Source organism: Psittacula echo (assembly GCF_963264785.1).
Source record: "Psittacula echo genome assembly, chromosome: 26".
NCBI classification, from domain to species: domain Eukaryota; kingdom Metazoa; phylum Chordata; class Aves; order Psittaciformes; family Psittacidae; genus Psittacula; species Psittacula echo.
Genome location: NC_137761.1, coordinates 751,126 through 765,681, shown reverse-complemented (window position 1 = coordinate 765,681; position 14,556 = coordinate 751,126). Strand labels below are relative to the sequence as shown.

Below are 14,556 nucleotides of genomic sequence, written 5' to 3'. Positions count from 1 at the left end.
CCCAGCCTGGGCCATTGCAGGGGAGTCCCCTGCAGGGACCCCTGTGTCCCCTGCTCTCCTGCCCAGGACACCCTGAGAGCTCTGCAGCCCCCCCATGCCATCCCATCTCCCCACACCAGCACAACAGCCCCGGCCCTTGGGCTCCTCAAGAGCTCTTCCTGCTCCAGGCACAGAGCAGCCATCCCAGAGCTGGAGCAGCCAGAAAGCTTATTTCATTCCCCTTCATTCCTGCCATGGGAGGACATAGCACGGAGAAGAAGTTGCTGCAGGATCATTTATTTCCCATAAATACAATGACATACCCTCACTGACACGAAGTCTCTGGGTCACATCCAACGGTGGCTGCTTAAGCAGGAGGGTGATAACTGACATTTTTATGAAAACAAAGTCATCATAAATTGAACAGGAAAACAAACGTAAAGCAGGAAAGACAGATGTGGCCTGTCTTCACCTACACTTGGAACGCTTTCCAGGGTAAAGCAGGCAGTGCATGGCTGCTGAAACACATCCAGACACCAGCTTCCTCACAGCATCCTTGAGCTCCTGGTTCCTCAGGCTGTAGATGAGGGGGTTCACTGCTGGAGGCACCACCGAGTACAGCACTGACAGCACCAGATCCAGGGATGGGGAGGAGATGGAGGGGGGCTTCAGATAGGCAAAGGTATCAGTGCTGACAAAGAGAGAGAGCACGGCCAGGTGAGGGAGGCACGTGGAAAAGGCTTTGTGGCGTCCCTGCTCAGAGGGGATCCTCAGCATGGCCCTGAAGATCTGCACATAGGACCCCACAATGAACACAAAACAGCCAAGTCCCAAACAGAAACCAAGCACAAGCAGCCCAACTCTGCTGAGGTAGGAATGTGAGCAGGAGAGCTTGAGGATCTGGGGGATTTCACAGAAGAACTGCTCCACAGCATTGCCTCGGCAGAGGGGGAGTGAAAATGTATTGGCTGTGTGCAGCAGAGCATAGAGAAACCCAGCGCCCCAGGCAGCTGCTGCCATGTGGACACAAGCTCTGCTGCCCAGGAGGCTCCCGTAGTGCAGGGGCTTGCAGATGGCCACGTAGCGGTCGTAGGACATGACAGTGAGGAGAAAATACTCTGCTGACATGAAAAAGACAAAGAAAAAGAGCTGTGCAGCACAACCTGTTTAGGAGATGGCCCTGGTGTCCCAGAGGGAATTGGCCATGGATTTGGGGACAGTGGTGGAGATGCAGGCCAGGTCTAGCAGGGAGAGGTTGAGGAGGAAGAAGTACATGGGGGTGTGGAGGTGCTGGTCGCAGGCTGTGCTGGTGATGATGAGGCCGTTGCCCAGGAGCGCAGCCAGGAAGATGCCCAGGAAGAGCCAGAAGTGCCAGAGCTGCAGCTCCCGCCTGTCTGCGAATGGCAGGAGGAGGAAGTGGGTGATGGAGCTGCCTTTGCACATCTGCTGCCTCTGGGCATGGGGCACGGTCAGAGGAGAAAAAGGCAGTGACAGGTTAGGACAGGAGGGATGTCAGATATAGAAGTTCAATTTACACACTCACAACTGTGAACACTTTCAGGCTACAGAAGAGAGGCTCAGTGTGAGTTGGTTGTGATTGTCTGTGAGGTTGTTTGGTTTGTTTGTTTTCCCAGTGTCACAGCTGACAAGTGACATTTTAGGGATAAATTTGCTAAGAAGTATTTTGAAGGCAACTGTGAAGAGTCTCAGCACTGGGCAGAAAAAAGGGCACAACTGTTTGTGGGTTTGTGCCTACTCTAGGTTGCTTCAGAGTCCATCACTCTGGTTCTCAGCTGCCCTACACTTTCTAGAGGGACAGTCAGCTCCTTGCCCAGCAGAGCATGGCCAGCAGCCACCTCCAGTGCCAGACACCAAGAGAGCTGCCTGAACGCACCCTCCCCAGGCCTGGGCTGCCCTTTCCCCCCACTCCCTGCCCATGTCTCTGCTGCCTGGAGCTGTCCCTGCCAGGAGCTGCTGCTCTGGGCCCAGCTCTGCTCCCTCTCAGTGCTCCCAGAGCCCATCCCATGGGCTGTGTGCTCAGCTCTGCCCTGCACACCCCTCCCGGCAGCAGGGCTCTGCCCAGGGGCAGCTCTGCCTGTGCAGGGGCTCAGCAGCAGCTCGCACAAGTCCTGACAAGACTCTCGGTGCCTTCTCCAAAGCAGAGAAGTAAATTCCCAGCTCCCACTGCCCAACCTGCCCACCAAGAGTGGAAAACATCAGAGCTCAGAATCCTTCCTTTTAAGGCAATCGCTGCCTCAGTGTCTTTCAGCAGGACCCTCTGCAAACGTGCTCAGAGTGATGTGGAGCTCTGAGCAGCCCTGACCCACACAGCACCCTCTCCAGTGCACAAGAACACTTTTCCTTCCCTGCCAGGGGTTGTTGCTTACCCCCTAGCTTCTCCTCCAGCACCGTGGGGAGCTGACGGGCAGGCTGAGTGCTGACCCTGGCAGGCAGCAGAGTCCCTGCCCCTGCACACAGCCCCTGGGCTGCAGGCACCCTGCTCCCAAGGACAGCGCTGGGCACCCCTGCCTGCACACCCACATTCACAGCCTGCAGCCAGCCCCGGGACAAGGGACCTGCCTTGTCCTGTCCCTCGCATGGTGCAGAGAGAAGCCCTGCTCTGCAGCACATCCTCCTCCTTATCTACACAGAGAAACCAAGAGAGTCCTCCTGACAGATCCCATGGACTGTCCGAGGCAGCAGCTTGAGCAGATCCCTCCAGGAACTGCAGCTGCATTGCCCTGCACCCAGAGCCTTACCATGCACAGGGCTGGGAAGGTTTCTCCTGCAGGGAGCTCTCAGCATCCTCCACTGCCAAGTGCCTTTAAGCTCTCTGAGGCTCACAGGTCTCCCCTGGGTGCCTGCAGCCAGTGCCCCAGCCCTGCTCCTGGCCAGAGCTGTCTCTCTGCAGCGCTGCCCGCTTGCCAGCATCTATCTGTGTCCCAGGAGCCCGGCCCAGCTCATCAGGAGAGGCCCAGCCCAAGGTGGCTCTGCCTCTGCCCGGCTGGGCTCCCTCCAGGGCTCCGTGGGGCTCCAGGGGAACACCATGGGAAACAGCCTGAAGCAAGCCCTGATGTTCCCTCCCTCAGCTGGCAGACACACTGCCTGCCTGCAGTGTCATTTCTCTGCTGAGAGACAGAGCTTGGTCTGAACAACAAGATTTTGTAGGATCATGGAACCATTTATTTCGGAAAAGAAACTTTAGAACATTGAGTCCACCATTAACCAAACACTGGCAAGTCAACACATGAACCATGTCCATTAGAGCATGTCTTTTAAAGACCTCCAGGGATGGTGACACAACCACTTCTGCAGGCAGCGTATTTCTTGTCCCATCACCAGACAGGACAGGCAGGCCAGGACAGGCTGGGATCTCCTTTACCCCGGCTGAAGGAAGGGATTCAGCCCGGTCAGCTGACCCATCTCATCCTGGGATTGTAACCCTGGGCCTGGAAGGGGATTCAGCTCCGTCCCATAAACACCAGAAACCCACAGGAGCTCTCACTTCCTCAGAAGGTGAAAATGTACCATTATGTAGATGATGTCTTAATCAGAGATTCTCCCACAAAGGCAGGGGAAGCAGCAACAGCAGTGTGGGAAGCACTACAGGATGTCAAAGTTCCACCTGAGCAATGTCAGAAGCCAAGTAGAAAACAGCACATCAACGCTCCCACCCAACTTGGTGTTGGCCGCAAATTTACACATCCCAGTATGGAGCAGTGTGGACCAGTTTGCACCAGTGCAGACCGACATAGGCCACTATGGCCCCAGATACTGCTGGGGTTTCAATATCCCAGTGCTCCCAGTCCCTGCTGCAGGTCTTCCCACTTGCAGCTGTGCTCAACTCCCAATCCCTTCCAGTGCTCCCACTACCTGCTGCAGGTGTTCCCAGTCCTTCCCAGTCCCTCCCAGTGCTCCCAGTCCTTTCCACAGGTGCTCCTGCTCATCCCCCACCAGACCTCCTTGGTCTTTTTCGGGGGGAACACCCCAAATCAGGCAATCCCCACTCTGGGGCTGGCCCTGCCAACTCCCTGATAGCGGGGGGGGGGGGTTGGGGTGTCCCATGGGGTGTGGTTTGGGGGCAACAAGGAGCAATTTGGGGCTGGGTGGCTTTTCGGGAGGGATCAGCTTTCTAGGGGCACCCCCATTTGGGGTGGGGGTGTTTGGTGGGGCCCCTCCAGGATTTTCGGTCCTCGGGTTCATTTGGCAGGGCCCATGGTGATAGTGGGGTGCAGTTCACTTTGGAGGTGCTACAGGCCCCCCATTTGGGGGTCCTGCCTGCTTGTCTGTTGCTTCAAGGAGATTCGGGGTCTTCCAGGATTTTGGGGGGCACCACGATTGCTTTGGCTGCCTCCAGGGCCCTTTATTGGGGTGCCACTCTTGGAGGGTCCAAGCCCCCCAACACCCTGAATTCACTACTGACCCCAAAGCAATGATGGGGTTCCCCCAGTGGATTTGAGGTCCCACAGCATTTGGGGGGACTCCAGGGCAGGTGCTGGGGGGACCCCGCTTTTCAGACCACCCCTTTGTCAGGGGCTTCCTGGCCACTGCACTGAGCCGGGGCGGATTTGGAGCTGTAGGGTTTGGGTTTGGGGGGATTTGGGGCTCCCTGCTGGGATTTTGAGGTGCAGGGGGGGGCTGGGTCCTGGGGTGCCGGGTTCTGGGGTCCCACCTGGCTGCAGGTGCTTGTGCAGAGCCAAGAGCCTCTTGAGGTGCTTCTTGTGCTGCTCCTTCAGGTCCCAGCACTGCTGCTCCTGCAGCAGCTTCACTCGGCCTCATGCTGCTGGATGCGCAGGGCAGGCACGGGAGATGCAGCCTCCCGAGGGAGGGGTCTCCTCTGCACTGGTTCCTGCAGGGCTCTGGCTCCTTCAATAGCCCACGCTCAGCGTGGGGGCCCCGTCACAATGGGCGTCTCCACAGCGACCACCACGGCTTTGTGATGGCGGCAGCATCGTGCCCATGGCACTGGGCACCCACGGGGGCTTCCTGAAGGGTTCCGTGGGGTTCCATGGCCTCACACACCTGAACACGGAGAGTTCCAGAATCTGCCACTCCTGTGGTCCCCATGTCCCCAAGGTCATTGTGATGCATGAACCCTGACTGGGTCCATGGGGTGCTCTGGAGGTGCTCCAGGCACTCTCTGGGAATCTCTAGGGGCATCCCTGGGTTGCTCTGGGCATCCTGAGGATGCTCTGGGGGTGCTTTAGGTGTCACCACAGACCAAATCCCTCCCAAATCTGGCAAACCTGGGGTTTATTGGTTTTTTTACTCCAACCTTGCCATGAGCAGGGAGCACTTTCTCCATCCTGACCCTTATTCAATAGAATTTCTCTCCCTCTCATCCAATCTATATTAAATCTGTGGTAAATCCAGGAAAAGCTGCCTCTCTGCTTGCCTTGAACTACGAAAGACCCGCTGCCAAATGAATGTCATTCTGGGCAGCCTGTGACCGTGTCCCACCACACTCACAGGGAAGAACTTCCCCCTAAGGTCCCATCATATTCACCCCCTTCTGTCAACTTAAATCCGTTCCCACTTGTCTGACCACTACACGCCCTTGTAAAGAATCCCCCTCCACCTTTCTTGCAGGCATCAAACGTGGTCACGTCCCTTGTGCTGCCCTTCCCTCCCCTGCCCACATCCCTCCATCCCGCAGGGGGGCAGAGAGACCCCGCAGCCGCCCCAGGGGGAAAATGGGGGGAGTCACTCGTGACGCCCAGTTCCCTCCTCGGGGCAGGCTGGGTATTGGTCGGTGAGTGGTGAGCAATTGTATTCTCTCCCCTTGTTCTTCCCCTCATCATTATTGTTATTGGCGGTAGCAGCAGTGGGTTTCAGTTATCCCTTAGTTACTGGACTGCTCTTATCTCAACCCATGGCAGTTACATTCTTTCCATTCTCCTCCCCTTCCCTCTGGAGCCTGGGGGGGGGGAGTGGGGATGGAGGTCAGAGGGAGGTGGGGGGAGAGGAAGGAGAGTGAGCGAGCGGCTGCGTGGTTCTCAGTTACCGGCTGGGCTAAACCATGACACTCCCCAGACCCACAAATAGCCCCCAAGTGACCCCCATCGAGCCACATCTGCCTGCCAAGTGACCCCCCAGAGACCCCCAGACACACAACTGCCCCTCATGTGACCCCAAATTGACTCCCCAGACCAACCACTGCGACCCAAGTGACCCTGAAGTGACCCCCCAGACCCACAACTATCTCCAAAGTGACACCAAAGGGACCACCCATACCTACAACTGCCCCCAAATGACCACCAAGCAACCACCTAGACCCCCAACTGTCCCCACATTGACCCCCACGTGACCCCCATCGAGCCACAGCTGTCCCCCAAGTGACCCCAAATTGACTCCCCAGACCCACAACTGCCTCACAAGTGACCCCAAGTGACCACCCAGACCCACAACTGTCCCCCAAGAGACCTGAAGTGACCACCCAGACACACAACTGCTCCCCAAGTGACCCCAAATTGATTCCCCAGACCCACAACTGCCCCACAAGTTACCCCAAGTAAGCACCCAGACCCACAAGTGCCCCGCATGTGACCCTCCAGACCCACAAATGCCCCCCCAAGTGACTCCAAATTGACTCCATAGACCAAAAACGGCCTCTCAAGTGACCCCCCAGTGACTTCCAGAACCACAACTGTCCCCAAGTGTCCCTAAAGATATCCCCATAGAGCCAAAAACTGCCCCCCAAGTGACCCCAAATTGACTCCCCAGACCCACATCTCCCGCCAAGTGACCACCCAGGCAAACATCTGCCCCCCCAAGTGACTCCCCAGACTCAAAACTGCCTCCAAAGTGACACCCTAGACCCACAACTGCCTCCTAAGTGATCCCTAAGTGACCCCTGAGTAAACCCGCAGACCCACAACTGTCATTCAAGTGACCCCCAGGTGTCCACCCAGACGCACAACAAACCCAAGTGACCCCCAAGTGGCACGTCAGACCTACAGCTCCACCTCCAGTGACCTCCCAGTCACCCCCAAACCCACTCCTGCCCCCCAAATGACTTCCCAGACCCACAACTGCCCCCCAGTTTGGGGGTCAGAGAATCCTGGCATCCCGGAGGCACGGATGGGTTGGGGGGAGCAAACGTTCCCGGCTGGTTCCATTTCAGCCTGAGCAGCGCCAGCAGGAACGTCCAAAAAGCTTTTTGCTCTCTTGTCCTGAGCCCTGCTCTGCGGGGCTGTCAGAGCCATGGCAGTGCAGCGCTGAGCTTCCTCTGCTGCCCCCTGCCGGCAGGCTGTGCACAAGGGCAGTGCCCATCAGCTCTCGTGGCTCTGCAGCAGCAGCAGCGGTGCTTTGGCTCTGCGCTCCGGTGAGCACAGGGTTTACACAGCTTGTCTGAACCGGAGCCCGTTGTGAACAGGAAGAGACCATTCGGGAGGAAAAAGGGGGTTAAACAGTGCCCGCATTGCGTTCTTCTCTGTGAGGCCATGTTCTGCTCCTGCAATCCAGTCAGGCCGTGGTTGTGCTGATGACCTTCACCAAGGCATGGGCTGCCTGATTTTTGTCTGGTGCTCATCCTTTTCCTCTTGCCTTTTAAAATAACAGCAGCAGGGTTTGTTTTCTTTCCCAATCTCTTCTGTTTTCAAGGCAGTTGATTCTTTTAGCGCACCTGAAGGGTTTGGCTCAGAATAAGCAGCCATCCTTGCACACCTCCTGATAGCATATCAACAAGGTTCAGTGAATCCTGTCAAGCACAGTGAAGTCTGTCACAGCTGCTGTGCTGCCATGTGGGGATTGTGGTTTGGCTGGTAGGAGATGGATTTGAAAGCAGGAAAAGGACAGAAAGCATTCATGTTGTTTACTGCTGAGCACGTTGCTGCTGTGACTCTCAAACCATCGGTTTCAAATGCTCCCTTGCACAACTGTTGTTGAACTTTCCCTGTGCTAAGGAAGCAAGTTGTTGGGACTTCTTCCTTTTTAAAAGAAATGAAGAATGGTGCAGAACTTCCACGTGAACTGTTTGACCTGAATATGGATCTGGTTCCAGTGCTGTTATCCAGGAGATAAGAAACAGCTTCTTTTGTTCGACTGTAATTTTTACAAGAGGTGAACCGGTTCAGAATTGTGTTTCCTTCATAATTTTTTGGCCAGCAAAAAGTTAGATTTCTGCTTTCCTTTATGGTTGTTTTTGAATGGTGTCCCCTAAGGCATAGCAGTGCTCAGTAGCTGTGCAGTAGTGTGCTCGCCTTCCTATACAGCCAAATCCCTAGGAAAAATCTTCCTCCTCCTGTTGTTTCACTCCAGAATAGGAAGGGTGAGCACCAGCTTCTGTCATCTGGATGAATGTGTCTGTGGGCTTACGCTTTTCAGACAGCTGGGTGACAGTAGTGGGTGACAGTGGGACATCAAGTGCCCCACAGTTATCTGACTGCTCTGCTCCCCCAGGACCATGGGTGCAGATGGGCTGGAGACAGCTCCTCCATCCCAGCCCATCTCTGCCCCCCCATTAGATGAAGCCTGCAAGCGAGCGCTGCAGGTACGTGCTGAGGCAAAGGGGCAGCACCGTGGGTGAGACCGCAGGGAGCTGAGCCTGACCCTGCTGGATCCCCATCCCCTCCAGGAGGTCTGGCAGCTGGCTGCAGAGTGGGAGCAAGGGAAGACCCATTGGCAGGAGGGCAGGAGAAAGTGAAGGCAGAATGGGTGGTGTGGGAAGGCTGGGCTGCAGGGGAGGACCAGCATCCTCCCCAGGGATGGGGATAGGGATTGACCCTCGCCTGCTGCAGGCTCCTTCACAGTATCACAGTATGTTAGAGATTGGAAGGGACCTCAAAAGATCATCTAGTCCAATCCCCCTGCCATGAGGTCCTCTGGGATACGGCACCATGAGGCTTGCTGAGATCATCTCCTCCATGCCGAGCTCTTGGGATCGGAGGCCTTTGGGTTTCCCACCCTCCAACCCAGCCCAGGAGAAAGGAGAGGTGGAGAAAGGCTGAAACCCCTTTGCCAGCAGAGGAGACGGCAGCAGCAGCCCCGCTGGAGAGAGCCCAGCCTGAGTAAGTGTGGACACTGTCTGTTGGGCAGCCCTATCCCTGCATGCTGGGGCTGCAGAGGAGCAGCCTGGGATGTCCTGGGTCAGCTCCACAGCCAAAGGATAATGCTTCCCTGTGTTGCAGCTGCCTTTCCTCACGAGCTACCCAGGTCCTCAGGAGGGTGGAGCTGTTCCAAGCACCGAGGAACAACTTCAAGAATGTCACTGAGAACAGCAGGAGGAGGATGGAGCAGCAGAGGCAGCTCCTCCACTAACGGTATCCATAAGGGGATGGGCTTCCCATGGCAAAGGGGCTGGAGGCTCCTCAGCTGCCAAGGTCCACCCCGAAATCCATAATAAAGAGCTCTGGGGCTGCTTGCAGTGATGGATCCATCAAAGCAGAGTAAACGCAGGAAGATGCTCAAGCTCTCCTGCTCACATTCCCACCTCAGGGCACCTGAGCTCCCAAAGCTGCCTTGGTGTGATGTCACCCATCACTTATGATGTCACAAAGCTCCGGCGCTTATGTAACAAAGCCAGGCATAAAAGCAGGGCCGTCCCTGTGTCTGGGTCATGATGGAAGAGCTGCCTGAGTGGTTGGGTCGCTCGTGAGGAAGCTGCGTTGGTGGTACCTGCGCCTCAGCAGATGCAGAGAGAAAGCTGCAGAAAGAAAACTTCTGACCAAGTATGTGTGGAAAATAATAGAATCATAGAATAGTTAGGGTTGGAAAGGACCTTAAGATCATCTAGTTCCACCCCCCCCGCTATGGGCAGGGACACTTCACGCTAAACCATGTCACCCAAGGCTCTGTCCAGCCTGGCCTTGAACACCGCCAAGGATGGAGCATTCACAACTTTCCTCGGCAACCCGTTCCAGTGCCTCACCACCCTCACAGTAAAGAACTTCTTCCTTATATCCAATTTACACTTCCCCTGTTTAAGTTTTAACCAGTTACCCGTGGTCCTATCACTACAGTCCCTAATGAATAGTCCATCGACCAAGACCCCCAAGTCCTTCTCCACAGGGCTGCTCTGAATCTCCTGTCTGCCCAACCTGTAGCTGTGCCTGGGATTTCTTCGAATCAGGTGTAGGACCTTGCACTTGGCATGGTTAAACCTCATAAGGTTGGCATCAGCCCACCTCACAAGCGTGTCGAAGTCCCTAACTAAATTTCATTTCATATTAAGAAAATATTCCTCATGTTGAGGATAGAGAGACAGTGGCAGACTCTTGCCCAGAGAAGCTTTGGCTGCTCCATTCTGGGCAGTGTTCAAGGGCAGGTTGGACAGGGCAGGTTGGACAGAGCAGCTTGGAGCAAGCTGCTCTAGTGGAAGATGCCCCTGACAGTGGCACGGGTTGGAGCTGGATGAGCTTTAAGGTCCCTTCCACCTCAACCCAGTCTGGCATTCCATGATTCTCTGCTGTGCCAATGTCGGTCACTCTCCACTTGTCGTAGGTGGCTGTGACGCCCTGTTCCATTGCCCAGGTTGAGCTGTGACCCCTTGCAGGCTCCACCTCCAGACCAAAGGCACTGAGGAAGAGCAGCCCATGAGGGACCTCCCCGAGCCATCTGGGCAGAGGCTGGTCCCCCATGGTGACTCCCGGAGCACCCCTGGGTGCCCAGTGCCATGGGCACGATGCTGCCGCCATCACAAAGCCGTGGTGGTCGCTGTGGAGACGCCCATTGTGACGGGTCCCCACGCTGAGCGTGGGCTATTGAAGGAGCCAGAGCCCTGCAGGAACCAGTGCAGAGGAGAGCCCTCCCTCGGGAGGCTGCATCTCCCATGGCTGCCCTGCGCATCCAGGTACGTGTTCTTTGACTTTGCAATCCTCTTTTAGTGTTGGCTTGAAACACATGGTGGGTGCGTGCTCTAAAGGGAGGAGAAGCTGTCAGGAGATGTGCTGGTGCCATCCCAGCTGTAGGAGCAGGGGCTGGGTGAGGAGGAGGCGCTGGGCTTGTTCATGTGCTTGGAGCTGAGCTCTGCCTGCAGAGGTGCTGGGGGCGAAGCAGGAGCCTTCTGTGTGCAGGAGCTGCTGGTGTCAGAGGTGCTGAGAAGGTGTCAGGGCAGGAGAACTTCTACCTCCCTGTCAGAGCCTGCTGCCTCGGACAGTCCATGGGATCTGTCAGGTGGACTTTCTTGGGTTCTCTATGTCGATAACGAGGAGGATGATGTGCTGCAGAGCAGGGCTTCACTCTGCACCATGTGGTGGCCATTGTAAGGCAGGCCTTTGTCCCGGGGCTGGCTGCATGGTGTGAATGTGGGTGTGTAGGCAGGGGTGCCCAGCGCTGTCCTTGCGAGCAGGGTCGCTGCAGCCCAGGGGCTGTGTGCAGGGGCAGGGACTCTGCTGCCTCCCAGGGTCAGCGCTCAGCTATGAGGATGAAAGGCACGGACCCAGACGTAGAGTACAAGCTGGATCATTTATTGCAAAGGTTACAGGGTATTTGTATCTTTCCAAGCAATTAGCCAAGCACATCTGTGTTTGCCTTGCGATTACATCAGGCGAAAGGTCTCTCAACATCCTCTTTCCAGTTCCGACGTCCTTGTTCCTTGCCAGTTCCAACATCTTCCAAGTACCAGTCAGGGACGGCTCGCTCCTAATTGCCTGCTGTAGTTCCTCCTTCCCATGGTCTCTGACAGTTTCGATGCATTCCAACCCCCACACTCAGCCTGCCCGGGAGCTCCCCATGGTGCTGGGGGAGAAGCTAGGGGGTAAGCAACAACACCTGGCAGGGAAGGAAAAGTGTTCTTGTGCACTGGAGAGGGTGCTGTGTGGGTCAGGGCTGCTCAGAGCTCCACATCACTGAGCACGTTTGCAGAGGGTCCTTCTGAAAGACACTGAGGCAGCGATTGCCTGATAGGGAAGGATCCTGAGCTCTGATGTTTTCCACTCTTGGTGGGCAGGTTGGGCAGTGGGAGCTGGGAATTTCCTTCTCTGCTTTGGAGAAGGCACCGAGAGTCTTGTCAGGACTTGTGTGAGCTGCTGCTGAGCCCCTGCACAGGCAGAGCTGCCCCTGGGCAGAGCCCTGCTGCCGGGAGGGGTGTGCAGGGCAGAGCTGAGCACACAGCCCATGGGATGGGCTCTGGGAGCACTGAGAGGGAGCAGAGCTGGGCCCAGAGCAGCAGCTCCTGGCAGGGACAGCTCCAGGCAGCAGAGACATGGGCAGGGAGTGGGGGGAAAGGGCAGCCCAGGCCTGGGGAGGGTGCGTTCAGGCAGCTCTCTTGGTGTCTGGCACTGGAGGTGGCTGCTGGCCATGCTCTGCTGGACAAGGAGCTGACTGTCCCTCCAGAAAGTGCAGGGCAGCTGAGAACCAGAGTGATGGACTCTGAAGCAACCTAGAGTAGGCACAAACCCACAAACAGTTGTGCCCTTTTTTCTGCCCAGTGCTGAGACTCTTCACAGTTGCCTTCAAAATACTTCTTAGCAAATTTATCCCTAAAATGTCACTTGTCAGCTGTGACACTGGGAAAACAAACAAACCAAACAACCTCACAGACAATCACAACCAACTCACACTGAGCCTCTCTTCTGTAGCCTGAAAGTGTTCACAGTTGTGAGTGTGTAAATTGAACTTCTATATCTGACATCCCTCCTGTCCTAACCTGTCACTGCCTTTTTCTCCTCTGACCGTGCCCCATGCCCAGAGGCAGCAGATGTGCAAAGGCAGCTCCATCACCCACTTCCTCCTCCTGCCATTCGCAGACAGGCGGGAGCTGCAGCTCTGGCACTTCTGGCTCTTCCTGGGCATCTTCCTGGCTGCGCTCCTGGGCAACGGCCTCATCATCACCAGCACAGCCTGCGACCAGCACCTCCACACCCCCATGTACTTCTTCCTCCTCAACCTCTCCCTGCTAGACCTGGCCTGCATCTCCACCACTGTCCCCAAATCCATGGCCAATTCCCTCTGGGACACCAGGGCCATCTCCTAAACAGGTTGTGCTGCACAGCTCTTTTTCTTTGTCTTTTTCATGTCAGCAGAGTATTTTCTCCTCACTGTCATGTCCTACGACCGCTACGTGGCCATCTGCAAGCCCCTGCACTACGGGAGCCTCCTGGGCAGCAGAGCTTGTGTCCACATGGCAGCAGCTGCCTGGGGCGCTGGGTTTCTCTATGCTCTGCTGCACACAGCCAATACATTTTCACTCCCCCTCTGCCGAGGCAATGCTGTGGAGCAGTTCTTCTGTGAAATCCCCCAGATCCTCAAGCTCTCCTGCTCACATTCCTACCTCAGCAGAGTTGGGCTGCTTGTGCTTGGTTTCTGTTTGGGACTTGGCTGTTTTGTGTTCATTGTGGGGTCCTATGTGCAGATCTTCAGGGCCATGCTGAGGATCCCCTCTGAGCAGGGACGCCACAAAGCCTTTTCCACGTGCCTCCCTCACCTGGCCGTGCTCTCTCTCTTTGTCAGCACTGATACCTTTGCCTATCTGAAGCCCCCCTCCATCTCCTCCCCATCCCTGGATCTGGTGCTGTCAGTGCTGTACTCGGTGGTGCCTCCAGCAGTGAACCCCCTCATCTACAGCCTGAGGAACCAGGAGCTCAAGGATGCTGTGAGGAAGCTGGTGTCTGGATGTGTTTCAGCAGCCATGCACTGCCTGCTTTACCCTGGAAAGCGTTCCAAGTGTAGGTGAAGACAGGCCACATCTGTCTTTCCTGCTTTACGTTTGTTTTCCTGTTCAATTTATGATGACTTTGTTTTCATAAAAATGTCAGTTATCACCCTCCTGCTTAAGCAGCCACCGTTGGATGTGACCCAGAGACTTCGTGTCAGTGAGGGTATGTCATTGTATTTATGGGAAATAAATGATCCTGCAGCAACTTCTTCTCCGTGCTATGTCCTCCCATGGCAGGAATGAAGGGGAATGAAATAAGCTTTCTGGCTGCTCCAGCTCTGGGATGGCTGCTCTGTGCCTGGAGCAGGAAGAGCTCTTGAGGAGCCCAAGGGCCGGGGCTGTTGTGCTGGTGTGGGGAGATGGGATGGCATGGGGGGGCTGCAGAGCTCTCAGGGTGTCCTGGGCAGGAGAGCAGGGGACACAGGGGTCCCTGCAGGGGACTCCCCTGCAATGGCCCAGGCTGGGGCTGCCCGGCTGAGAGCAGCCCATGGGAAAGGTCTGGGTGGGCAGGAGCTGGACAGGAGGCAGCGTGTGCCCTGGCAGCAAGGGAGGACAGCAGCATCGAGGGCTGTATGACCAGGAGCACGGCAGGAGAACAAGGGAAGGGATGCTCTGGAATACTCCATCCAGGTTTCAGATTCTCCAATTCAGGAACGCTATTGGTAAGCAGGAGTGGGTTTAGCAATGGGCCCTGAGGACAGGCAGGGACTGGAGCACGGTGCCTGTGGGGAGAGGCTGGGGGAGCTGGACGTCAACTGCTCTGTGTTATTTATTTACTGGCATAACACTGCTGAGTTGTTTTTTTTTTTTGGTTATAAAACATTCTCTGTATGACTGAAAATCAGAAGAGTATTGAAACAGGGAGAAGTTCTCAGCTCTTTATAACTTAGTGCAGAGCCAGGAGAGCTGCAGTGTCCATCATTCCTTTCCCATTTGCCCTCTGCTTTCACTTGCAGTGTCTGTAAGATGCCTTCACACACAAA

The 14,556-nt window shown here is 55.9% G+C and overlaps 2 pseudogenes across 2 annotated transcripts; one reads left to right on the top strand and one right to left on the bottom strand.

Annotated features, from left to right (window-relative positions):
- Positions 1 to 447: 447 nt before the first annotated feature.
- On the bottom strand, positions 448 to 1,422 carry LOC308230243 (olfactory receptor 14C36-like; annotated as a pseudogene). The gene has a single exon. The product of its transcript is annotated as an olfactory receptor 14C36-like (transcript).
- An 11,194-nt stretch (positions 1,423 to 12,616) lies between these two features.
- On the top strand, positions 12,617 to 13,591 carry LOC308230242 (olfactory receptor 14C36-like; annotated as a pseudogene). Its single transcript has one exon. The product of its transcript is annotated as an olfactory receptor 14C36-like (transcript).
- Positions 13,592 to 14,556: the final 965 nt, after the last annotated feature.